Source organism: Pinus tabuliformis, chromosome 1_1, assembly GCF_031772625.1.
Source record: "Pinus tabuliformis cultivar Carrire ecotype Pingquan chromosome 1_1, CPIR1, whole genome shotgun sequence".
Classification (NCBI taxonomy): Eukaryota; Viridiplantae; Streptophyta; class Pinopsida; order Pinales; family Pinaceae; genus Pinus; species Pinus tabuliformis.
This window is the reverse complement of record NC_142297.1, coordinates 306,223,642-306,249,739: the sequence shown is the minus strand read 5'-3', so window position 1 is coordinate 306,249,739 and position 26,098 is coordinate 306,223,642. Positions and strand designations below refer to the sequence as shown.

Here is a 26,098-nt window from a genome sequence, read left to right as displayed (position 1 = left end):
AAGAGAATTAGAAAAGTAAATGAAATTCAAAATTTTCAGCTATACTAAGTGATGCAATATTGCGAACACTATGACAATACATACCAATAATTACTTGGGACGCATTTATTCAGAAAATGATATATTCCTACTTAGAATAGGATTATTTTAACAGAGTGAATCATTATCAGTGAGACTTGTACCCTCTCTCCCTTTTAAGTTTTTAATTATTGAATCACATTATGAGTTTAAAAAGTGAATGCATATCCTTGAAAAGTGCAACTTGAGGATTGTAAATTGGCCCATCTGCAGATAAATATGAACAAAATAATTACGAAAAGCCAAAATATCTCTGTATCCAACCTACCAACTTTCCAAAAAGATCGTTTTCAGAGTGTCCCAGCAAATTGGTATCTACACCTTTATGAAATCATTGGACCTGAAGAAATAAAATTGAATCACGCAATGTTTAAAAAAATTAAGAAGTCAGGCCCAATAAAGCACTTTGTCAAACGGATGTACAATAAAGTATAATGGAGTAGATTAACCAAGCGTATTTTAATCTAATTTTAAGCATATAATATACACAAGGCAGTGATTTCCATCTCTGAAAGTGTAAACGAAAGAACAATATCAGATCCTGAAGATTGGATTCATTCATGTCGACGTCTTACCGAATTGGATGAAAATGAAGTGCAACTTGGAGTAATATACATTGTATATATATCAATCACGGAACCGTCCTTGCTCTATACTTTATACTATGCACGATGCGATAAATTTTGAGTAATATACATTGTATATATATCAATAACGGAACCGTCCTTGCTCTATGCTTTATAGCGTGCACGATGCGATACTATAATTTCATAGCATGTACTTATCCGTAGTGGGCAAGGACGAACGGTTAAAAATGATCTCCCTTGATATTTTATTTTGGATTTCTGTTGATCTATAACTATAGGCTACAGGAATTCCGCACTGAGAAAGTACAGCATATGCCATTGCCATTTCTACATAAGCTGAATTTTTCTATGTATTTTGTAGAAAATCGAAGTACCCAGAGTACTCTATATGCCGTTGCCATTCTTAGGTAGTGAAGTTCAGGTTTTGTCTCGGCTGCAATTCTGAGGAATTTTAATGGGAAACAAGATGGCCCAAGCAGCGTTTTTGAGGAAGATATTGAGCATGTTTCAGAGGCGTAAAGCAGTGGGTTACGCCTCCTCTGACAGTAAAAGGAGAAGGCGTATTTGCAGAGGAGATTGTGAGGAAGATGAGCTTATCAATGGCATCCAGCTTCCCATAGATATTCCCAGGGGACACTTTGCAGTTTACGTTGGCAGTGAACGCAGTCGGTTTATAGTTCCTACAGCTTACTTGAATGATCCTCTCTTCATAGCACTGTTGGAGAAGGCCAGGGAAGAGTATGGGTTCCATTACGACATGGGAATCACAATTCCATGTGGGATTGTGGTTTTTGAGCACTTAACTTCTGTTTTGGGAAAGAAGGATTTCTATGGTAGAAACTATGAAATTGGAGGAGATAATGGAGTTGATATGAACCTGGATGGAATTAATTTCTGAAGTCGCTACTTTACTTGAGTGGATGAGTATACCGATGAAAAATAATGCTTTTTGGGCAGTTCTTCTGGGAAGCGTTGCAGCTACTTTTCATTTGAGTATATAGTCGCCTGATGCTATGCCTATCATGTAATATATACCGTAAAAATATTTATATTCATATGGGTTTGATTAACCCGTGGAACTTAAAAATTAGTATTTGCAGTCATTTGTAGTCCGACTTTTTATATTCTTATTCTTGCCAAATTAATTTTTGCATTCCTGGTATTTTTTGTATTTATATTCTGATTTTCCAATGGTATTTATATTCTGATTTTCCAATGGTAGCCAAGTTGGATTTGTATCATATTTTCAACCTCAATTTTTTATTAATTGAATATTTTTTTTTGTGATTAAATTCATATTAGATTACATAATATTATTTATCAAATTGAAAAATTTATATACTAACTAATATTTTATATATGCAATATGCTACAATACTAGAAAATTCTAAGTGAAGTTGAAAAACCATAAGAGGACGTGGAAATATCAATAGTTCTTGGAATAGTTGGATGGACTAGAGTTATAGGATTTGGTAGGTTGCATAGCTTCTTGTCAATACGAGTCCGTTCTTCATGTTCTTCCACCCTAAATAGGGTTTTTGGATCTTTGTTTATCGCATGGATAATTTTGGTCTCTAGTCCTACCACAAGGGACTCTTCCACGCTGCTGAAATATGAAGATTTCATGTTCTTCCACCCTCAATAGGGTTTCTGGATCTTTGTTTATCACATGGATAAGTTTGGTCTCTAGTCCTCGCACAAGGGACTCATCCACGTTGCTGAAATATGAAGGTGAATGCCACTACATCGCAAGTTGACCAACCAAAAGGTCATTTACCTTATTACCTCTTCTCCTAACATGAGAGAGAACAATTACTAGAATAATATGGATCAAATGGTTAATATGCACTATATATTTTTCGAATCTCTAGGGATGCAATTTTTTTTTTGAGAAACCTCATTGGTCTATTTCTTTACTCTTGAGATGACTAGCTAAGAATCACATCCACAATTAGCTTGGGGAGCCTTGGGATGATGCGATAACGAGCCCACTATATAGAGACTCGAATTTGGATGCATTGTTACTTGAATGTCTCATACTATATGCAAATAGAAACACTAGTTTCCCATAGTTGTCACGAAAGAGTCTTACAAGACTAGTAGAACTTAGATTGCCCCTAGATGCACCATAAAAATTAATTTTAAGGAATCAGGGGAGCAGGAGTGCCCTAGGAGGTCGAAGGAATAGAATATGAGCATCATAGCGAAAAAGGAATGGTAGAAGGAGATGGAAACAATTGGAGATTACCAAAAATTGTGGCAGCCAAACCTCCAGCTTCCTCGTTTAATGATGACTAATGTTGGAACAGTGTTATTTCAAAGGAAATGCAATGCATCTACCCAGATTACCTCCCCTTCCAATTATTACTTATCAAAGATATGGTTGTTCCTCTCCTTCCATATGTTCCATACAAAAAGCCCTAGAACAAGGGCCCAAACTCAATTTACAATGGGATTCTTTGTAATAGAAAATCTCCAACCTTCAATGATTTTTATGATACCATCCTTATTCCTATCTAACTCTCCAAATAAGCTAAATAGTTCAAACCATTGAGTGTTACAAAAGGTGCATGTATTAAGAAAACGCTTCATGTAATCTACATCCATTATATACATAAAATTCAGGGAAACATTTTCATATCCTCTACAGATGACATTATCCTGTGAAAGGGATATTTAATGCACCAACAACAAAAAAAGGGGAATATTTGGGCTATAACTTCTAAGTCCAAATTTGTTTCCAAATTGGCTAAGATTGGTGTGACTTGCTGCTAGTTGATATCCTCTTTTATTGTTACCATACCCTTTTGGTTACATCCTCATTGGAGTTTGTCTTCTCCCTAGGAAAGTGCGATTTTTCGATTGTGAATTTCTTCCATTAATGTGTCCAAATTGGGTTGATCAAGAGTTTGAGGCCATCTTTATTTATTTTTTCATTCTCTCCATGAATCTATTTTATATGGTGCCAAAAATTAGTGGCTATCAAGAGACCTCTATAGAAAGAAATCCTTGCAGTGTCACCAAGCATTAGATATTGCTTCCATGATTTCATACAAAACAAGACATCCTTTCTCAGACTTCCGAAAAATAGTGTTGTATGATAAATTTATTAGTGTTAAGCCAAATTAAATATTGAAGATCCTTGAATAGGCTTTGATTTCTAAATTGTTGTATCCATTATTGAGAGGGAATTATTTACCACTCCAAAGTTACCTCCATAATTGTTGGCCACCTTGGATCCACCTCCACCATAGTTTTTACCCTGGAGCATTATCTAGAATTTTTGAATCATGATGACAAAAACATCTTGCCATTTTGGGAAGGCATAATTTTTCACATGCTACAAGGCTCCATTTTCTTTCTAGCATAGCCCCTCCCCATAAAAGGGATATGAAAATAATCTCCATGGATCTGAGGATTCCTTTGGAGTCTACCAATGCAAAGAGAAAATACATAGGCTTGCAAGATTAATTTTAACAATACTAATATTTTTTCAAAATCTAAGGATTTGAAGTTCCATCAATCCAGTTTTTTTCTAGATATTTTCTAGATTTTAAATGGTTTCCCCTCTTTCCTAGACTCTCGTTTTTTCACATGTCGGCCATATCGCAGAGGGTGTGAGTGTAGTTTATTATGTCCTCACTAGCCAACACTCGAATGCTTTTATTTTCCATCTCTCAGTATTCCCTATCCCCCTTTTTGATCATGTACTTCTTTCCTTATCTATCTAGTTTGACCCTTGCCTTCCACCCCATCCTTCCCCTCAGGGCCCACCCTGAACCACTTTTTTATTTGACAAAGGTGACCCTGACATATTCTCCTATACCCTACGTAAGATTCTCCCATCATAGACCCAATTCTCCTTACTTGATTCTACTTCCACTAAATACACATGTCTTTCATCTACCATTTGGGAAGAATCAATCAAATCCTTCCCCCACTCCACTCGTTCCACTTCCATATCCCCAAATGTTCGATCTTGCCCCATGAATAGATGGCATGATGACAATTTCAAGACTTGACATTGAGAACTCTGATATGCTTTCATCCACTCTCAACCCTTATACTCTGCCGTTAAATATTCTTATCGTCATCAAAAGTGTTGCAAGAAATGACTCTTTATCTCTCATAGAGGATGGGAACTTTCCGCTCTCCTTGCCCACTCCCCTAAACAATTCTAGCATACCATCCTTCCCCGATGATCCCCTCTTCCACCTAACCTCGACCCTACATCCATGTTCTCTCATGCTTCCAACCTTTATGATATTCTCAGGCATGCCCGAATTCATATTACCTCCCCACCCTATTCATGTTACCTATTCTTAGACAGATATATTAGAGAGGATATTTGGGTGATGAAGAAAAGTAAAGCAGCTGATGAGGAAGGCTAAGAAGAAGAGTCATTTAATTATAGTTCCAATGGATTGGTTAGTTACTTGGCTGATCTCTTCAACCATGAAGCTGATGAAGGTTTTCCACCGACATGGTCACACCACATCATTCATCCAATCCACAAATTTGGTTCCATCTCAAATCCTAATAACTATAGAAAAATCATGGTGGGCTAGACGTTCTTGAAGTTGTATGTTACTATTATACGTAGGAAACTGTCCAGTTACCTTCAGTAGAGACAACTAAGATCTAGGGAACAAACAGGTTTTCGAGAAAATCATCAAACCATTTACCACATCTTCACTCTTTGTGCTATGACTATGGAGCCATGACGTTGCTCTTCGAAAGTCTACTGTTATTTCATATATTTTTGGAAATCGTTTGACATTATTCCAAGCGAAGCCTTACTCCAGAGACTTAGAGATATCATTGTATTTGTGACCTTATTGAAAACTTTTATGCACCTATATGACTCTGTCCTTGGTCGTCTTCTCATGTCTCATGGGATGTCTGAGTTCATCCAAAGCCTTATTGTTGTTAAACAGGGTTCTCCATTGTCTCCTACCCTGTTTGCGATCTGTATTGATGAGTTGGAATTATTTCTACATGAGAATATACATGATATCGATGTATTCCTTCTTCACTAGGTTATTATATCTATTCTACTCTTTGCTAACGATGTGGTCCTCCTCTCCTCACCCCATAAGGATTATAAAGGTGAATGTATGCCTTAGCTTTGTTTTGTGATATTTGAAAGTTGACGATCAACCTAGGTAAAACTAAGGCTATAATCTTCAATGGGGTGAAAAAAACTCCCGGCCTTCACTTCTAATTCATAGGGGAGGATGTTGATATCACCACCACTTATACTTACTTGGGGGTGCAATTCTTAGGTCCTCGCTTCAGTTTGTGACCAACGCTTCAGCCTCAGATCATCAAAGAATATGGATCCTTAGCCCTTCTTGAAAGATAATGCTTTCGACATCACTTCCAAGACATCTCATAAAAAATTAGCCTTATGGACACCTTGATCCGTCCCACTATTCTATATGGCTCAAATATTTGAGGACCATATTTACTTGAGTCAAATTAGGCTTTAGGTGAGAAAGTAAAAATTATTTTCTTCGTCGCATCATTAGATGCAAACAGAAAATAACTCAGTACATCATCTTTGCCTAGTTTTGAGCTCAACCTTTCGGCTTAAGATAGTCTTAAGATTGGTTTTTTTCTTGCATCATTTCTGGGGCTTTGCAAACTTGATAAAGAGTAATTACCAATATCCTTACTTCACATATTGCTTGTCTGAGATTGTTGTCCATTCTACTCGGTTGGGCCGAGCCAAATTTTGGCTTACATGAGTTTCATATCTCTTATAGTTAGTGGGAATTCATTTGGATTGTTCCTCCTTTTCCGATATTCCATAGATTCTCATGCTCACCTTTTACCTACTAGATAGGAGCTGAACAAGATCATCGAGGAGGACATCTATAGGAAGTTCATCTAGGTCACCTGGGTCAATCCTTTGGGGGCATTGTAGACAAATATCGCCTTCTACACTGAGCACTTCTTGGAGTTGAGACACAATCTCATTTTTTGACTCCAGTACATGTTTCACCCCTAGATGTATGCTATTCATATTACTTTAGGCCAACTCATAGTAGGTTCTCATAGTATTTGCATAGAGACAGACCACCAGATTGATAAACCAAAAAGAATCTGCTAGGTATGTCATTTATGAGAAGTGGATACCGAGGTGCACTTCATTTTTGGATGCCTTGTCTACTACGAGATTAAAGAAAGGTTCTATTGCTTGTTCAAATATTCTCAGACCATTTCTAATCTAGGGGATTAAATTAGTGCTCAAAATTTGGACTTTGTGACATAGCTCAAATCCTAAATGACTCGATAAATATCGATAGTCTGAATCCAACACAATTTATTTTAGTCAAAATTGATATCACATTCTCTTGATGTTATGTTCTTATCGAATTGCTAAACATGTAAATTTTGGCAAAATAAGACAAGTGACTAGATAATTTGGGCTAGCGGCAGGCTCCCACATGACCTCACGGGGTTGGTCAAAATTTTTAAAATTTCTAATGTTTAATTTTTTTTTTATACCTCCCAAGGTTCAAAATTTTATTGATTTTTATGTTGATTGTGTATATGAAGACAAAAGAGGAAGGCCACTTGGGCCAACTAATGGTAGCCAAGTGGCCTTTGAAGGTTGGTTCAAAAATTTATTATGGAGGTTGAGTACCCTGCGGGAGTCAAACTCATAACCTGCCACCAAGAAACCATGTGCCTAACCACTAGACTGCCACATGTTTCATATTATGTATAGTGCAAAGAATATATTTAAAGTTTATAATGACATGCATTCGGGGAGGGGGTCTGGCTAAGCCCTAGCCCCTCGCCACCCGAGCGCACAAGGGACCAGAAAAAAATGGGTCAAGGGGCTATACCTTAGCCCGGCCCACAACAACAACCCCATACACATAACACAGTCGGAGCTGCAAAGAACCATAGGCAGAAGATTGGAAGGGGTCAGCCCTAGACGGCCAGCCCCGGGGTCTCATGGCTCATACAACCATGGGCATGATAATGGAGAGGGGGCCAACCCCATGTCACTGAGAACCAATGTGACTAGGAGTGTGGCCTATTCGGAAGGGCTAAATAGATAGTGGATTTAGGCCCTAGAATCTTGGCCCCTTATGTAGTTGTATGTGTGCCATGTCATTGAAATTTTTAGGACAAAGTGCTTAGTGGGAAAACTAATCGTCCTAGAATTTTACCCATCAGTAAGGATTGTATGACCGATTTGTGCATCGGTTCTGAGGTTTGGTCGTACAAGCCAGGTTTGGGCCAAATTGGAGGATGATTAGTTGTGGAATGGGTCAAAAAAACTAAAAACGAACATAACTTACTCAATTTTTAGCCAAATGAGGTGCAAAAAGAACCAAAATGGGGGTTTTTGACATTGCTTGATCCATTCAAGACATAAGTTTTTTATGTTTTAAGCAATGTAAAAGCATGCAAACACACTTTTGAGAACTTAATGAAAGAGGTCCTGCATTGGAAGCTGGAGCAGGAGATGTAGCCTAGGAGTGGGGTGAGCTCCTTTATGATGTTTTGTATTATGTGTTTCAGGTGTAATTATTTTATCTCCATTTGGCTATAAATTGTGATTAAAATCACTTGTTTTATGTGTTTAGTAAATTGATCCTCTACCCAAAACACATATAGTTTTCACTTGCAAATTGTTAAAAATATTGAAGTTTACATATTCAGATCATTTTGGTGTCATATCACAGGTTATTGTGAAGGTTTGATTTGTTTGCAAGTGTTTTTTTATTCTTACAAGGTTGAAGCTTAAAAGAGGAGAAGCAGAACTTGTGGAGCCAAGATTTCAAATTGTTTCAAGGAGAACAAACAAACCTCAAGCTTTAATAGTCAAGGCATATGAGGAAGGCCCTAAGGGATGTTTGAAGATGAAAGAACATTTAGAAAATGATTCTTTGATATGTCTGAGATGGTTAAGCTTCTTTACGAAGAGAGAAATGCAAGATTGTATGGAGAGATATCAAAACCTCCAAAAGGACATGGACGAAAAGGACACAACCCTCCAAAAGGGAATGGAGGGAATGGCAACAAGCCACAACCTTTAGCTCCATCATCCTCATCCTCATCTTTTACTTCTTCTATGCTTTCAAAAAAACAAACACCTACAATTCTCCAAAAAGACATGGTAAAAACTCCTTTTCTAAAGCTTGGTAATAAGTTTCAATTGGCTATCTACAATGAAGAGGTAGGTGATGACAAATCAGATAATTGGATTCGTCATATTGAAGTTTATTGCAGGATACAAAGAATCAAAGATGATGAGACAAAAATTCAGCTTGCTTCACTTAGATTGGAAGATGCAACACTTATTTGGCGGGAAGCCAAAACTCAAGAGTACATGAAGAAACATGGTAAGGTTTTATTCTCTTGGAATTATTTTGTGGTTGCAATAAGAAGGTAGTTTTATCCATTAGCCTACATGCATCAAGATATTATGTATTGGCAAAAATTTAGGCAAACTATGGGGCAAAATGTTGAAATCTATACTCAAGAATTTAGGAAAAGAGTTTTGATTTTGGGTATATATTTGTCCTCTCAAGATACTTTACTCAGAACACATTGAAGGATTGCATAGTTACTTGAGACATACCATTATCATGTTTAACCCTACAAAACTAGATGAAGTTTGTGTATAGGCAACTCATTTAGAAGAAAGAGGGAAAATTGTTTCTGAAGAAACTAGTGAGATGTCATTCAAGTTTGGAGAAAAGGGAAAATGGAAATCTAAAGGAAAAGATAAGAATAATGCTACAGTTAAGAAAGAAGGAAAAAAATAACATGTAAACATTGTTCTAAAGAAGGCCATGATGAATACCACTATTGGAAACTTCATCTCGAAATGAGACGCAAAAATTTTAATAACAAGGAGAAAGACAAGATTGTTGTGACTACACAACAAGAATTAGGCTCTGACTCTAGGGATGAAAAAAATATCACAACCATGGGTTTAAAAGGTAAGGACGTTGTAAGTACTAGTTCTTCAAATTTTCTCAATGATACTCAATATGAAAAAAACAAGAATAGAGCTTTTCCACATTAGAGTCATTTCAAAACATACCAAGATAGATACAAAGTTTGATAGTGGCTCACAAGAAAATCCTATCTCATAATACATTGTTAAGAAGTTGAATTTAGAAACCATTCCTCATCCTAAAACTTATCCTTTAGGTTGGATATGTAAGAATGGAAAATTGCAGGTGACAAAGAAATGCATACTTAGATTTTCAATCATTTGCAAACTTTCTTGATGAGGTGGAACTTGATGTAGTTTCACTTGATATATGTGGTATTGTTTTAGGAAGCCCATATCTTTATGATAGGAGAGCTATTTATCATCACCATGAGAACAAATATCATTTGTTCAAGAGTGAGATTGAGTACATTGTTAGAGTGCTTAACCAAAAATTGAGTTTATGTCTTATAAATTCTGGAAAAATGAACATGATTGTTAATGCTAGTTAGAATTGCATTGTCAATGTTCAAGCACAACGTGTAACACCCTCCTCCCGCATCTACCCACGTAACTGGCCAACTAGGTTAAAAATACGAGGAGACGCTACTATGGTTGGATTCAACCTCCTATGTGACCTTAAGGAAATGGAATCGACGAAAACACAACATACAAACCTTCCAAATTAGCTACAGGACCCCTGATAAACATGACAACACTTCAAGCACCTTGCCCCTGGGTCACAAGAATTGTTTGATCAATTGACTTATGGATGCTCTCACAAGTCTGCAAGCAGTGTCGAGGGATCATTTTGTCCAGTTTTGTACCAACGTTCTTAGGATTTGAGCCACTTTTTCAGGCCCAGAGCTCAGGTCACTACCCATAATGAAATGACATCTTCAAATAAGTAAAATAACAAGGGAAACAATGATGCAAAAAAATTAGTTGAATAAACCATTAAGCAAACCCCTACTAGCCTTGAAAAGAATTTCATCAAAAATATCACAAAAATGTAATGTACAAGTGTAAACAACATATTTAAGCATAGGGATCTCATACTTATCTTAGAATCACTAAGAAGAATTGTTCCCTCATGTTATTTACTACATTATCATCTATTAGGTCATAGTTACATTATCCATTCATTTACAAGTAAAAACATGATGAGATCCATACATAGCTAATGTCATAAAAAATATACATAATGAGCAGTGTAACAACAGAAATAGCATAAATGCATCAACCATAGAACCCACATAAAGGTTGATACATTTACACATGAAAACCAAGGGAATGAATTTCTCATAAATGAATATAGAAACCAACCAGGGATAGGACTACTTGATCTGGATTTAAACAGGAACACAACAAATTACAGAGATAACCATATACACAAAGATGCAACGGAAATAATACTTCATTTCATTAATGGAAAATACTGAAATATGCTTACAACCAGAAATGGAAATACACTAGCTAGGGCGATGGTAGCTTATCTCTGAGAAGAGATGTGATGGCTACATGCCTCTGAACTGTCTTACAATGAGGCTCGATGGCCTATTTATTGTTGAGAAACAGTGGAAAAACCCTTAACATTCCAAAACCTAACCCTAGAAGATGAAACACCAAACTATGGGCCCCGTTTGGGGTAAGTTGGTACATCAACTTCCCGGGGTCGTAAATTTGGCATACGATCTCCATTTGACGCATACAATAGCTCGTTAGAAAGATCTATCCGAGCACTATCATTGTTGGAACGGGCAACATCAGTCCCCATGTTGCCCTCGGATTCCCCAAAAAACGTCGTTTAGGGCCTCAAAACGGCTCCGAAAGTTCAGGACCCGAAAAACTGCTAAAAATAGTAAGTTGTGCTACAATTAAGGAAACTGAAAATGCTGAGAAGAACAATGGTGGGGGTCCAAGTGGACTTGGCAGGTGGCCACCAATATCCACCTGGATCATTCCTCCCCCCTTAGGAAGCAATGGTCCCCATTGCGTTGAGCTCCTCCATGAGATGAGGAAACTTTTGCTGAACTTGTTCCCTGGTAAGCCACTTGCCGTGCTGAAGGAGTTGGCCTGCTTTGACAACTCGATACAGTTGGATATTCAGTTGGCGAGTGTTCTTGATCTGTGTGTCCATGATCTGATCAGTTGCAGCTTGTTCCATGCAATCTGGATTTAATTCTGTGGGTTTGAGCTGTTCTGCAATGTCGGATGTGTCTAGCAATGGTGGAAAGTATGGCCGAAGGCGGTCCACATTGAACACTAGGTGCAGGCCAAGGAATGGGGGAATGCTGAGCTCAAATGCATTGTCTCCCATAGCCTTATTAATGGTGTAAGGACCATATCGGAGTGGTCTCAATTTCCGATAGGCTCCAGTAAGGCGTTCCTTTTGCAAATGCAACCAGACTTTGTCGCCCACCTGAAACTTGTGTGGCACCCGATGTTGATCATGTCGCTGCTTGTACTTGGCATTTGATTTCTCAAGAATGTCATGGACCTGCTGGCGAATGTGTTGGATGCGCTCAATGAAGCTGGTGGCCTTATCTGTTTCGGACTGGACATGAGCTGAATTTATTTGAGTAGTTGCAAGTGTCATGGCCACATCAATGGGGCATAATGGCTGGAATCCCAAACCCACCTGAAAAGGGCTATGGCCAGTGGAGCTGTGAAGAGCTCGATTGTAGCTGTGCTGAACATAGGGGAGGCTCTCGTCCCATGTGCGTGGATGCTTTGAGTTATACATGCGCAAAATGTGCACAATCATCCTATTGACAACCTCTGTCTGGCCATCAGTTTGAGGATGGAAGGCTGTGGACTTCGTGAGTTTGGTGTCCAGCATTGACCAGAGACTGGACCAAAATGTGCTGAGAAATCGACTGTCCCGATATGAGATGATAGACTGTGGGATCCCAAAGTGCACCCACACTCATTCAAAGAAGAGTTTAGCAGTGGCTTCTGCTGTGATATTCTTCTTGCAAGCCACCATAATGGCCATCTTCGAGAACCTGTCGACGACCACAAAAACACAGTCATTTCCATGCTTAGTGGAAGGAAGGCTTGACATGTAATCCATGGAGATGGATTCCCAAGGTCGACTTGGGGTAGGCAACGGGGTATAGAGGCCGTGCTTCTTAATGGTCGGTTTGGCAATGGCACAGGCAGTACATGATCTGATGTACTTTCCAACATCCTGTCGAAGATTCGGCCAATAGAAATAATTTTGCAGAACTGCCACTGTTTTCTCAACCCCGAAATGCCCAGCAGCCCGACTGTAGTGGGCTTCCCAAATCATCTTGGCACGCTCACTTGAAGGAACACAAAGGTGACCGAGGTGGCATAATAGGGCATCCTGAAGGTGAAAATCTGGAACATGCCGACCCTCCAAGAGTGTCTGGTATGTGTGGCCGAATTCTGGGTCGCTTTTGTAGAGAAGTGGCCAATCAGAAGTCTCGTGCCCACAAGAGTTGAGCACGGTGGTTAACGCCATGATCGGTGGTCGACTGAGGCAATCTGCAACATTATTGGTGCTGCCCTTCTTATACTTGATATTCAAGTGGAACTTTTGCAGGTATGTAGACCACTTCTGATGGCGATCATTCTGCAATTTCCCTTGGGTCTGTATGAACTGTAGGGGTCAGTGGTCTGTGTGGATGACCGTTTCCTTCCCCAAAATGTAATGCTTACATTGTCGGCAGGCCTGTACAATGGAATACATCTCTTTATCATAAGTGGGGTACTTCCAGACTGTGTCTGAAAGTGTTTCACTGTGATATGCCACTGGATGTCCATGTTGAGTAAGGACTGCCCCAATAGCATAGTCAGAGGCATTTGTCTCGACCTCAAATGGTTGTTGTAAATTTGGTAACGCGAGCACTGGTGTTGTACAGAGGCGATCCTTCAACTCCATGAATGGCTTCTGTTGAGATTCAGACCAAAAGAATTTTGCTTTGGCCCCTCCCTTGGTGAATTGACTCAAGGGGCAAGAAATATGAGAAAACCCCAACACAAACCTGCGGTAGAAGTTGGCAAGACCTAGAAAGCTGCGGAGCTCTGTTAGAGTGGTTGGAGAGGGCCAATCCCGAATGACTTGGATCTTGGCTGGATCGACATGCACCCCCTGTTCATCAATGATGTATCCCAGATACTGAACCTGGGTCATCCCAAAAGTGCATTTCTCCAAATTGGCGCATAGCTTGTGTTGCCGCAGTGTTTGGAGAACCTGTCGGATGTGGTGGAGGTGCTCTTCCCAACTCTGGCTGAAGATCAGAATGTCATCCAAGTATACTACTACAAAGGAGTTGGTGAATGGCCACAAGATGTCATCCATTAACCTCATGAAGGTTGCAGGAGCATTCGTCAATCCGAAAGGCATAACCAACCATTCGAAGAGGCCCTCCTTGGATTTGAAGGAAGTCTTCCACACATCAGAGGGTTCGATTGGTACCTGGTGATATCCTGAATTCAGATCGATCTTGCTGAAATATTTCTCCCCCTTTAGTTGGTCTAGGAGGTCATTAATCCACGGGATCGGGTACCTATTACGGACAGTGATCTTGTTCAGCGCCCGATAGTCAATACAGAGTCTCCACATCCCATCCTTCTTTTGTACCAACACGATTGGGCTCCCACAGGGCGATGAACTCGGATGGATGTGACCTTTCTGTAGGAGCTCCTGAATCTGCCTCTTGATTTCATCGTTCTCCAGAATGGAGCGCCGATAAATTGTTCCATTGGGTAGCGGCGCACCTGGGGTCAGATTGATGGAGTGCTTGACTTGACAGTGCAGAGGAACCCCTGCCGGGGAGGTGAAGATGTCCTCGTACTCCTCCACAACCTTGTCCATCTGTAGTTGTCGTGCAGAGGGACCCTGTCTGGAGGCTGCGGCCACTGTCTTCTTCTTTCCGTGAGGGCATATCATCAGGAAAACAAATTTCCTGGTTTTGGAAATGATCTTACTGCATTGTTTTGCAGTAATCAAAGAGATGGAAGTAGGTGGTGATACCTCTGGTATCCTGTACAACTTATTTCCCAATGTAATAATAACAGCACGGGGCCTTGATTCATACACAACATGTCGCTTCCACAAGTATGGTTGTCCTAGTAATACATCACAAACTTCAAGGGGAGCAATGTCACACAATACCTCATCCGTGAAGGGCTTGATGTTGTATGGAAGGCGACACTGCTGGCTCACGTGAAGATCTCATCCTTGGTGAAGCCACCCAATGGTGTATGGTTGTGGATGTGCTCTGGTCGGTAAGCCCAACGACTTCACGACCTCTACCGAAATGAGGTTCTTTTGACTCCCGCTATCAACAATGAACTGTATCGGGGAGCCCTTTACCCACATCTGGGAGTGGAAGAGACGCTCCTCCTCCTCTGGATCTTCGGGTTCATTTTTCTGGATCTTTGCGGTAGCAATAGTGGCGCTGGGATCCGTATAAATGATCTGCTTCACTTTTTCATTCCCCTTATCGGGTTCTGACTCAGAGTCAGAACATGCATCTGATTCTAAAACCTTTAGCTCAGCCACCAGTGACTGCTTGGCCCGATACTCACCTGTGTTGTGAGTGGAGCTCTTATGGAACTCGCACCATTTTCTAGTGTCCTTTCTCGGCTTCGCGGCGCCGTTCTTTGCTTGCAGCTTCGGCTGGTTGTCTTGGGTTGTCGTGCCTTGGCTTTGTCCTTTGTTCTATGGTTTAGGGGCACCTTTCCCATGCTTTGGATTCGCAGATCCAAAGTCTCGCTTCTTTTGTTTAAACTTCTGCTCGACCTTGACGGCATATCGGTATGCAGCGCCGAGCAAGGAGATGTTTAGGAATTGTATTTCTTCCTGGATGTACTTGTGCAGGTAGCCACAGTATTTGAGTATCAAATGTTGCTTCGAATCCTTGATACCCAACTTTGTGCGAAGGGTATGGAAAAGATTGGTGAACTCTGGCACGTCTTGGTCCCTTCCCTGCCGCAGCGTGGTCCACTTTATGTATTCATCCTCATAGCTTCCAACAGGGTAGTACTGCTCCTTGATGGCATCCTGGAAGGAATCCCAGGTGGGTGCGGCTGAAAATAGTGAGCCAGTACTTTCATCCTTCTGCTCGCAGTAGGTTTCCCACCAGTCCTTGACGTGGGGGGCTGCTTTGAGAAAAGCAAAAACAATCTTTTCCCGACTCGAAAATTCATGAATAGAAAAATAACCCTCTAGCAAATTTAACCATTTATCTACGGCATCTGCGTCTATCTGACCCTCGAATATGTGGATTTCAAAATTAACTTGTACCTTAAAGGGTGTGGCGTTTCCAGAGTAGCCGATGGAAGCCGATGCGTTGCTTCTGGGTAGCCGCTGAAGGATCTGGGCAAAGCTGTCCATCATCGCGTTCCGTTGTTGCTCGAGGGCTTCTTCGAGCAAGATTTTGATGGGATCTCCTACCCCCTCATCTTTCTTCTCATCCTCCATGGAAGGCCGTCGGGATTTGCGAGGCTGGTCTTGCAAAGGTTCAACCAGTACAAGCCCTAACTCCTTATATCCCGACCTTGTTGGGGACATGCAATGAAAACCAGAGAAAAAGCAGACCGCTCTGATACCACTGATCCAGATTTAAACAGGAACGCAACAAATTACAGAGATAACCATATACACAAAGATGCAGCGGAAATAATACTTCATTTCATTAATGGAAAATACTGAAATATGCTTACAACCAGAAATGGAAATACACCAGCTAGGGCGATGGTAGCTTATCTCTGAGAAGAGATGTGATGGCTACATGCCTCTGAACTGTCTTACAATGAGGCTCGAGGGTCTATTTATTGTTGAGAAACAGTGAAAAAACCCTTAACATTCCAAAACCTAACCCTAGAAGATGAAACTCCAAACTATGGGCCCCGTTTGGGGTAAGTTGGTACATCAACTTCCCGGGGTCGTAACTTTGGCATACGATCTCCGTTTGATGCATACAATAGCTCGTTAGAAAGATCTATCCGAGCACTATCATTGTTGGAACGAATGGACCCATGTTGCCCCCGGATTCCCCAGAAAATGTCGTTTAGGGCCTCAAAACGGCTCCGGAAGTTCAGGACCCGAAAAACTGCTAAAAATAGTAAGTTGTGCTACAATTAAGGAAACTGAAAATGCCGAGAAGAACATTGGTGGGGGTCCAGGTGGACTTGGCAGGTGGCCACCAATATCCACCTGGATCACTACTACACTACACTCAACCATATATTGGCTGAGCCAAATCTCTCTTCATCCAATCACCCCTGTACCATATTTCAAGCATGGATGTGGGACTCATAATCAACTAAAAATAGCCAAACAATGATGGATGCTACCAGAGTTCCCCACCTACACTGTGAGGAATTTAAGTGCCTGCTAGCCTCTAAGGCTTTATGGTAATCCACATTATGATCCATGGATCACTAGGCCCTACACTGACACTCACTCTATAGGATTTACCATACATTCCATCCCGAAACTACTAGGCCCAACGAAGAGAAATCCATCTCTTGGATTTGCTATATATTTCGTCATTCACCGGCAAGGATTCCTAGGCCCACCGAGGCACACAAACATGGATTTACAGCAACCCATAGTCTGGCTTAGGGCTTATTAGACCTATAGATTTACCATGATCCATAGTCTAGTTCAGGGACCACTAGGCCATGTGTTTGTCATTTCATAGATCCACCCCACTCATCTTCGAATCCATCTGGTAATTCACCTCAACCGATGTATGAGAACCCGTGTCATCAAGGCTATCAGGAAATGGCAAGGCTAAGATGAAAACACTGTCACACATAGAAAAATCCATGCCATGATAGGAAAAAATACATGCAACACCATGCATGGCAAATCTATCAAGGAAAATACACATGAAAACCGATATAATCCCACTGTATATGCTTGATCTTACCTTCCCCTGCTTTATCTTTGCTTCCTCTTTCCCTCTCTGCCTTTCCTGCTCCAATGCCAAAGTGCTACAAGAAAACTCTAAGTGTCCAAGAGTGAGAGGTAGAGAGAATAATGAGGGAGCTCCAAAACCGAACTGACAAAAGGTTACGAACTGATTCTCATAAGCCTTTTTATGAATGAGGCCTCTATTTTCTTCATTTTCCATTCATTTCTTTAAATTTTATCCTCACATGCAACTTGTGACCTTTCACCTCCCTTATCTCCTAATTTCCATTATTTTCATGAAACAATGTCCCAAAAATTCCATTTTGCCTTTCCAAAGCCTTATCCATTGCCTTTGCTAATTTCCTCAACCATAATAAACCAAATGAACACCTCCTAGGATGTCTTGCCCAACGTTAATCTTGGAATAAGTGTCCCATCAACCGTGGTTATTTTCTTGCCTTTATTAACTTTTATTACATGGAATTTTGACTAGGGCCATTAGAGAACCCTCCTGCTTGGGCGACACCATCCTTAGTGTTCAATCACACATATATCTTAGCAAAATCACTGGAAAGAAAACATACTGCTCATGTAGCTTTATAACATAGCTCGATGTAGTATTTACAATGATCACCTTGCTGAATTCCAACCCACATGACAACATGACAACATAATTACATGATAACTTAGTAACATGACAACATGACAACCATACCGCTTATTGGATATTTATAACATAGCTCATGGTGTTATTTACATCCATATACATATGTACCTATACCAAAACATCATCAAAAAATGTACCAAAACATATATCAAAGACATGTACCAAAACGGTTTTTCTTCAACCAACAAACAAGGAAAGATACATAGCCTACATCTGATTCGCCATATCCCATGTGTCTTCATTGGGCCCAAAGTGCTTCCATTGCACTTTAACTTGCTTAATTTATTGGTTTTGGAGCATCAGAACCTTTTTCATCATTATACACTGAGGCTTTGCCTGGTATTATCTATCTAGTTCCACCTGCAATACATATGAGTCAATCCCATGATCAACATATTTAACATACTTCTTAATAAATGACACATGGAAAATATCACGGGCTTTCATCGTCGGAGGAAATGTAAGTCGATAGGCAACTGAAATAATCCTCTTAACTATACTAAAAGTTCACAATATTGTGGTTCCATCTTGGCACATGATCCAATCTGGAAGGAGCTCTTATTTGGTTTGGTACGTAAGTACACTCGTTATGAAACCTGGAACTGCTTGAACAACATCTTCTGATATGCATAACTCTTATTACTATCTTGTGTTGCCTCTAAAATTTTCTTGATTACCTACATTTACTGTTCCATGTCTCCGAACATATTTCGTCCAATAAGTACCCTATAAAGTGGATCACTTTAGTTGATGGGAGTACTACAACTCCATCCATACAATGCCTCGAAAGGACTCATCTTCAATGAATCCTGATAACCATTGGTGTATGTGGACTCAACCAAGGGAAGATACTCCTCCCACTTTCATTGTTGATGCATCACATACATCCTCAATATGTCCTCCAATATTCTGTTGACCCTCACTGTCTGTCCATCAATTTGTGGATGATAAGTTATACTGAGGGCAAACTCTATGCCTAAACCTGCAAGCAACTCCTTCGAAAACATGGAAGAGAACTTAGCATCCCTGTCTAACATAATCTTCTTTGGAGCACCATGCAATCTGACCACATATATGATGAATAATGTAGACTTCATTGGAATGAAGTGTGAAAGCTTGGTCAACCTATCCACAAAAACCATGATGGAATCGTGTTGTCTCACTGTCCTCAACAACCATGTGATAAAGTCCATAGAAATGACCTCCCATTTCCATTTTGGAATAGCAACCGGATGTAGAAGACAACATTGATGCTTACAATTTGTCTACACATGATAACAATCAAAACACCTAGCTACAAACTCTGCTACATCCCTCTTTAGATTCGGCCAATAATAAAATTTACTCACTGCAGTCAGTTTCTTCTAACAACCTGGTGACATAAATAAGGTTTCACATGAAACTCTCTCAAGATCACCTTCTTGAGCTCACTATTATCTGGTACATATATCCTCTCTCCGAATCTAACCAATCTGTCTATTGTAAGACAATAATCCATATCTTGTGAACTTGAACCTATACCTATACTACCACCTGTACTAGTACCCTGCTACAACCTATGCATAATATCCAGATACGTGACATCCTACTGACCTTCCTATAACATCCTATCCTATAATTTTGTCCCATAGGAGCTCATAGTTGCCAATTTTTTTACCTATACCCTCCCGCTGAGAGCATCTACAACCATGCTATCCTTTCCTTTAATGCACCTGATCCCAAAATGAAACTCATTAATTGTGGCCAACCATGTAGCCTTCTTGGCATTCAAATTCGATTGGTAAAACAAATACCTCAACCCAATATGATCACTCATCATTAAAAACCTACGTGCAAGAAGATAGTGCCTCCACATCTTCAACGCATGTATGAGCACTGCTAACTCCAGATCATGCATTGGGTATTTATACTCATGCTCATTCAGTTTTCACGACTCATAGCATTCGTTGGTCCTTATTTTTGAATTTTAAACTTTTTAGGGAACCAAGGTGGAGGATAGGTGGCAGGAGAAATGGTTGATTTGTGAATATGACAGTCAGGAATGGAGGCAGGAAAATACAACAAACATTCAGTTGTGGCAAGGTGGAAAGAGCAAATAGGAACAACTAAGTAGTCAAGAAGGAGAGTAGAAAGTAGTTGAGGGAAAGGATAGTTGAATAGAACTAGCAGTGGGGATGGAAAAAGAAAATATTAAAGTAGAAGACAATAATGGAAAGGGGTTGGTATCTAGAAAGTTTCATGAGTTTAAAAGAGAAGAGTCTCGAGCACCTGAGTAGTTACGAAAGGGCCAGAGCTAGACTAGGCTAGAGTTCTGAGGAATCCTGTGTTTATGTTATTCTATGAATCAGATGAAAGGCTTTGTGCCTTATGTATGTTGTATTGATCCTTCCCTATGTTTATGTTAATGAATGAATGAGACAATTTGGGTGTTTTATTATGGTCAACAATATTATTCTAATTTATGGACTTATCCAAAATCTTAGTTAATGGTATTTTCCTTGATGAATATAGAGATTGTAATAATATGATGTTGTGATGAATGATCTCTTTAAGCTATTGATCGTTGATGTTTGGATCTCCCTTGATATCCCTCCAACCCTTCTTGGTTTTTTTCGAGGCACGCCTTTGGTGAGACTTCTTACCACTTGGGTAAGGTGAAAATGTTGGTGTTGTCTTTGACTACATTGGATCCTTGTTGGCCCCTTGTGCTTGAACCTATGGTCTCTTCCATGATGATATTTTGTGCCAACAAATGGTTCCATTGTTAGGACCTGAAATCACAAGAAGTGGTTTGGAATATGGTATCAAGGATATTTAAGAAGGAAATATGGGATTAATGGGATAGTCAGGTGGATTGGTTCGTGTCAAAGAAGGCCGCCCTTCGAAATTGATCTACTGCTAAGGTGAACGAAGAAATATTGTACTCAGAGGCTACAAGCAATGGGTACATGATCTTCTAGTGTAAATTCTTGGTGGAGATGTGCAACTGGTTAAGGAGACTAAAAGTAAAAAATTGGCCAAAAGAATTGATGCCAGCACATCGTGATTGGGTCCTTGCATATCTCGTGACACTCCATCACTTTGATAATGACCTGACGAGGGCATTAAATTTCTTGGTACAGACTACCATAAAGGGATACATGGTCAAGTTCACATCAGAGAGATACGAGTCCTTCTCGAAAGCGAATGCAATGTTTAGATCGGGGTTGAGAGGAAAAATATTGAAATAGGAATAACTTTAGATTAAGATGTTGATGGTGGAGGAAGGTTTGATACCTTTCCATAGAGTGAGTATGGTAGCATAAAACCCAAGTGCTAGTGGAAGGATCCAAGAGGATAACGCTACCATTTGGGGAACTGGAATTTTGCTGAAGGAATGGATATAGAAGGATCGAAAAGAGCTAGAGATGTGAGAGTGTAAAGGAGAGTGCTAATAGTAGAAAAGTGGTAGGAAAGAGCGTTACAGGCAATGAAAGAGATAATTAGAGGACCTTGCCAAGCAGGAGTGGTGTCACAGAGTTTGAAGGAGATAAATAAGATGCCAAAGGACCCAAAGAAGGAGAGGGATGTCAAAAGGATAGATGGAAGCTTGGAGAATGACAAGAGTCCTCCCTCCTAGGTTGCGGGGAAGGTGCCGGAAGGAAGTAATTACAACAATGATGAGGAAGAAATGGAAGATGAGATGTGCAATGTGATGAGGCACTTGGTTACGGAGAATGATGCACCAGATGAAATTCAGCATCCGAATCCCCAATGTTCAGGTAGTGTACACCCCGACCTTCTCATGGTGCTTTGTAATAGCCCTGGTAAATTTGTTCCTAAGTTACTTAAAGTGATACGTGCACACAGTGTGCATGTTAGATATGACAGGTTTTGGTACATCTAACAATAGTGGTACTAGCAGTATTAGTAACCTGGGATTGCAAGGATCTCAGTAACCAGGAGCCCAAGGATTTGTGATTCTAGCACATACTCGAAACAACATGTCGTGCTCCTTTACTAGATATCGCGAGTTCTCTAGTCAGGGGAATGAGGATCTGGAACAAAATTGGTACCTATGCGAAGCAATATGGAGAGCTTTCCAAAGACCAGACAACGTGAATTCGATTGAATTTCAGATTACCCTAAGGGAGAGATATTTAAGGTGGTTCATCAAATGGGTGGGGCTGAATAAAAATCCCTCCGTAGAAGACATCAAGAAGAGATTTGTGCAAGAGTTAAAACTACCACAAACATATCAACAAGGACTATTGTAACTATGGGAGAGAAAGCAGAAGGAAGGAGAGACTTCTTGGGAATTAATGCAGAGGCTCAAATATGCAATCAACAAGTTGAGCTATAAAATAGACCCCAATCACTAGGGGGATTGGTTTATTAGGGTGATTCTACCCCTTACTTGGACCCCGTTGACACAACAGAAGATTGAAACCCTGAAATATTCTCTAGACTAAGAAATGAACATAGAGGATATGGAAAGGTACCCCCATGAGTATCAGGGAGGAATGGGATCTTAGGATCCATCAATCATGGGCCTCCAAAACTAGATCACCAGTATAACAGAGAAATTAAAAGAATTACAACCAGTTCATCCTGTGAGACCTAATGTATGGTGCACTCTCTACCAGATAGAGGGTCATGTAGCAACTGAGTTCCCAAGACTAAGAGGCACAAGTAGTTCAACAGGCCTTGCAAGATCATCAGGGACCCCGCTAATAGTAGGTGTTGCGATGGTAGGATTAGAAGGATCCTTCTTGGTCCAAAATTCACGAAACTACTATGATGTATGTAGAAGCTATGGAAACCTTCCACGACTATGTCCAATATTGTAGAAGTACTCCAATGTAACCAACAACAATTACTATGAGTTCTATGCATCCATGACTAACTGCACCGATGAATGTCGGGCATTGGATGCCTTGGTAGAATGATTGGACTAGTCAACATTCAGGATTAATGAATCTAGTCGTTTAGGATGGAGAGGAGGTATGAGAGGAGGAATAATATGGGGTAGAGAACCTGTGAGGTGCTAAAACTATGACCAGGAGGGACATGTTACAATGGACTTCCCACTCCCAATAAGTTCTTGGTTCTCACAATGCCAGGTCAATGCATATGCCACAAAATATGTCCCCAAGTTGATTGCAAGATGGGAAGAAAGTACCAGGCAATGGGGAACTAACTTGATCAATGAAAATCCATAAACCACTAACATTTCCCCACTATCGATTATAAACATATTTACTAGAGGGTGTAAGAAGATAGGAGATGATCAAGGAGCATCAAACCATCCCTCAATTGTTCCGGTGGCATCCCCAAAGTTGTCACATAACCCTACTCAATAGAAGGAATACTATCAAGAAGCAACCAATTTGTTCGATAAATTAATAGAGGATCTAAAGGACAAGGTGTCGGACTCAGGCACAACCACAAGTTCTCGACCAATTGAGGAATGGTTTAGACTATTCCAACAAATTTTTGATAACAACTGGATTCTAGACGATTTGCACAGGACTCTAAAAGAAGTGTTACTAGAAGAGGAAGTGAGAGAAGGATCAATATAAAAATATATGCATGAAAGACATATGAGGAGAGTCCAGAGGAAAAAGAAAATGACCCGTACAGAATTCCAGATCGACGCTCAAGTTGCAGGATTTCAGATTAAAGATACAATGCTAGATCTCAGGTCAGATGTAAACATCCTACCTAGGAAAACATGGGAAGTGGTTGGTAAGCCGCAACTGAAGTACTCAAAAATGGAACTATGGATGGAAATCTAGTACTACATCTTACCCATCGAGAGGCTAGAATATATGGAGGTATATGTGGTAGGGGTAAAGACACATGAAAAAATTGAAGTGATAGACATAATGGGTGACAAGGACCCTTACCCATTACTTCTTGGTATTGACTAGGCATATGAGAATTATGCCATCATTTACCTTAAAGAGGATTTGATGATTTTTGAGGGAGAATGGATGTGAGTAGTACAACCACTATATCCATACCAAGGGCCAAGATTCACTGAATGCGTAGATGATTGAGATGAGCCTGGAATGCTAGATAAGTTGTATAGGCTAACTAAAAGAAAAAGAGAATACTACCTCATTCCCATGATAGGAGGATCAGTCAGTTGGAGAAGCATATAGAGCTTAGACTTTAGCTTGAAAGATGCATGCGATGCTTGGAAACAAGGAGGACATGCGTTTGATACCGAACATTGTGCCAAGATATACCCAGTGAACTAGATTGGAAGAGAGGTAAGTAATTATCCAACCTTCCTTGGCATAGAATTAATAGAAGGTTTTCTCAATAAAGTTGACATAACTATAAGGGAAAGCCACAAAGTCCCATTATTGGACATTGCATTGTAATCCACCTTAGTGAGATGGTGGGGAGAACTTCACAACATCCTTCATGACTGTGATAATATCAAGCAAGCCATAAGGGCAAGGTTTAGGTAAGAAGGAGACCGCCTGTAGTAGATTGCGAAGTATAGGGGGGAATTTGATCATGAGAAACATCTAGAGAACTAAACATAGAGATGGACGAAAGAGCGAGTCCCAAAGGAGTTTTTGGTACACATGTTCATACATACCTTGGGTATGATTCCCCAAGCATGGTATATAGAGGAAGAACCTCGAATGTAGACCAAACACTGGGATACTATGGCTAAATAGTTCAGTAATAGCTTCTTATTTAGAGACAGTGACTGATGATTAACTGAAACCCTGGATGCCATCAAAAGAATTTTGTTCACTCTAGGATAGTTGTCGGAAGGGTGAGTCGATCAGATATTCTTACAATACTTTTATGAATCAGGGTATCTGGAGTTCATGGCTTATGGAAAAGTGAACGTAGATCAAGAGGAGGATGACTTGGAAGGACTTCGGCACCTGAAATCTCAATAAACCAAAGGAGAGCGGGACATTCAAGAGGTATCTACAATAGACTCCCCCCACTTGATCCTAGTAAAGTTGTGGAAGAAAAACATTGGCTTAGAAGATAGACCTAAAATGTTGTCCATTTGAGATTGTTGGTAAGAGAAAACAACTAAAGAATTTTTTTATTTGATGCGTGAGTATGAGGACCTATTCCCAACTTTGGTCATTGAGTTGAATGGAATAAAAGGGGACATTGGGGAAATGAATACTATGCTAAAGCTAGATGTATGACCAATAAAGCATAGACCATACAGGCTCGACCCATGGGTAGAAGAAAAGGTCAAGAGAGAGATTAATAAAATGTGAGAAGAAGGACTTATATTCCCGGTAGATGAGATAGAATGGATCAACCCCATTGTAATACAAAATAAGAAGGATTCCACAAAAATCAATGTTTGCGTTGATTACAGGAGCCTAAAAAATGCATGTGTACATGACCCTTTCCCGACACTGTCACACGGAATCTATCAAGGGTGCGGACACGACTGACCTTCCTAGAAGTCTAAGACATTCTAATGACAAACAAGACAAAAAGGAGTGATCTTTCTCTAAATACACCTTTTATAACATGAAAACTACAAGTGTTTAGGCTTACCTTATTCCAAAACGCTGTTGTTGAAGTCCGTTCTTGACGATCCGGATGAGCTCCTCCTTCAAGTCAATTCCTGCAACCACAAACAATCAAACAATTACCAAGCACTTGCATTTCATATAATAAAACATATATCCAACATGCAGACCAAGGAACACATGAAATAACTCATTAACACAAGCTATTGAGAAAAATAAACCAGTTTGTATTAATAACGAAACAAAGAAACTCTTACAACCTGGCCTTGGTGTTGTGCAAGTATTTGGACGCTAGAAGCCCTATAGTAGATGTGCACATCAATGGAATCATCGTCCCACAAACTCTAATTGATCTTGGAGCTGACATTAATGTCATGACCAAGGACACCATTC

The 26,098-nt window shown here is 40.1% G+C and overlaps 1 pseudogene; it reads left to right on the top strand.

Moving 5' to 3' along the window:
* The first annotated feature begins 805 nt into the window (after positions 1-805).
* On the top strand, positions 806-1,827 carry LOC149212766 (protein SMALL AUXIN UP-REGULATED RNA 12 pseudogene; annotated as a pseudogene).
* The last annotated feature ends 24,271 nt before the right edge of the window (positions 1,828-26,098 follow it).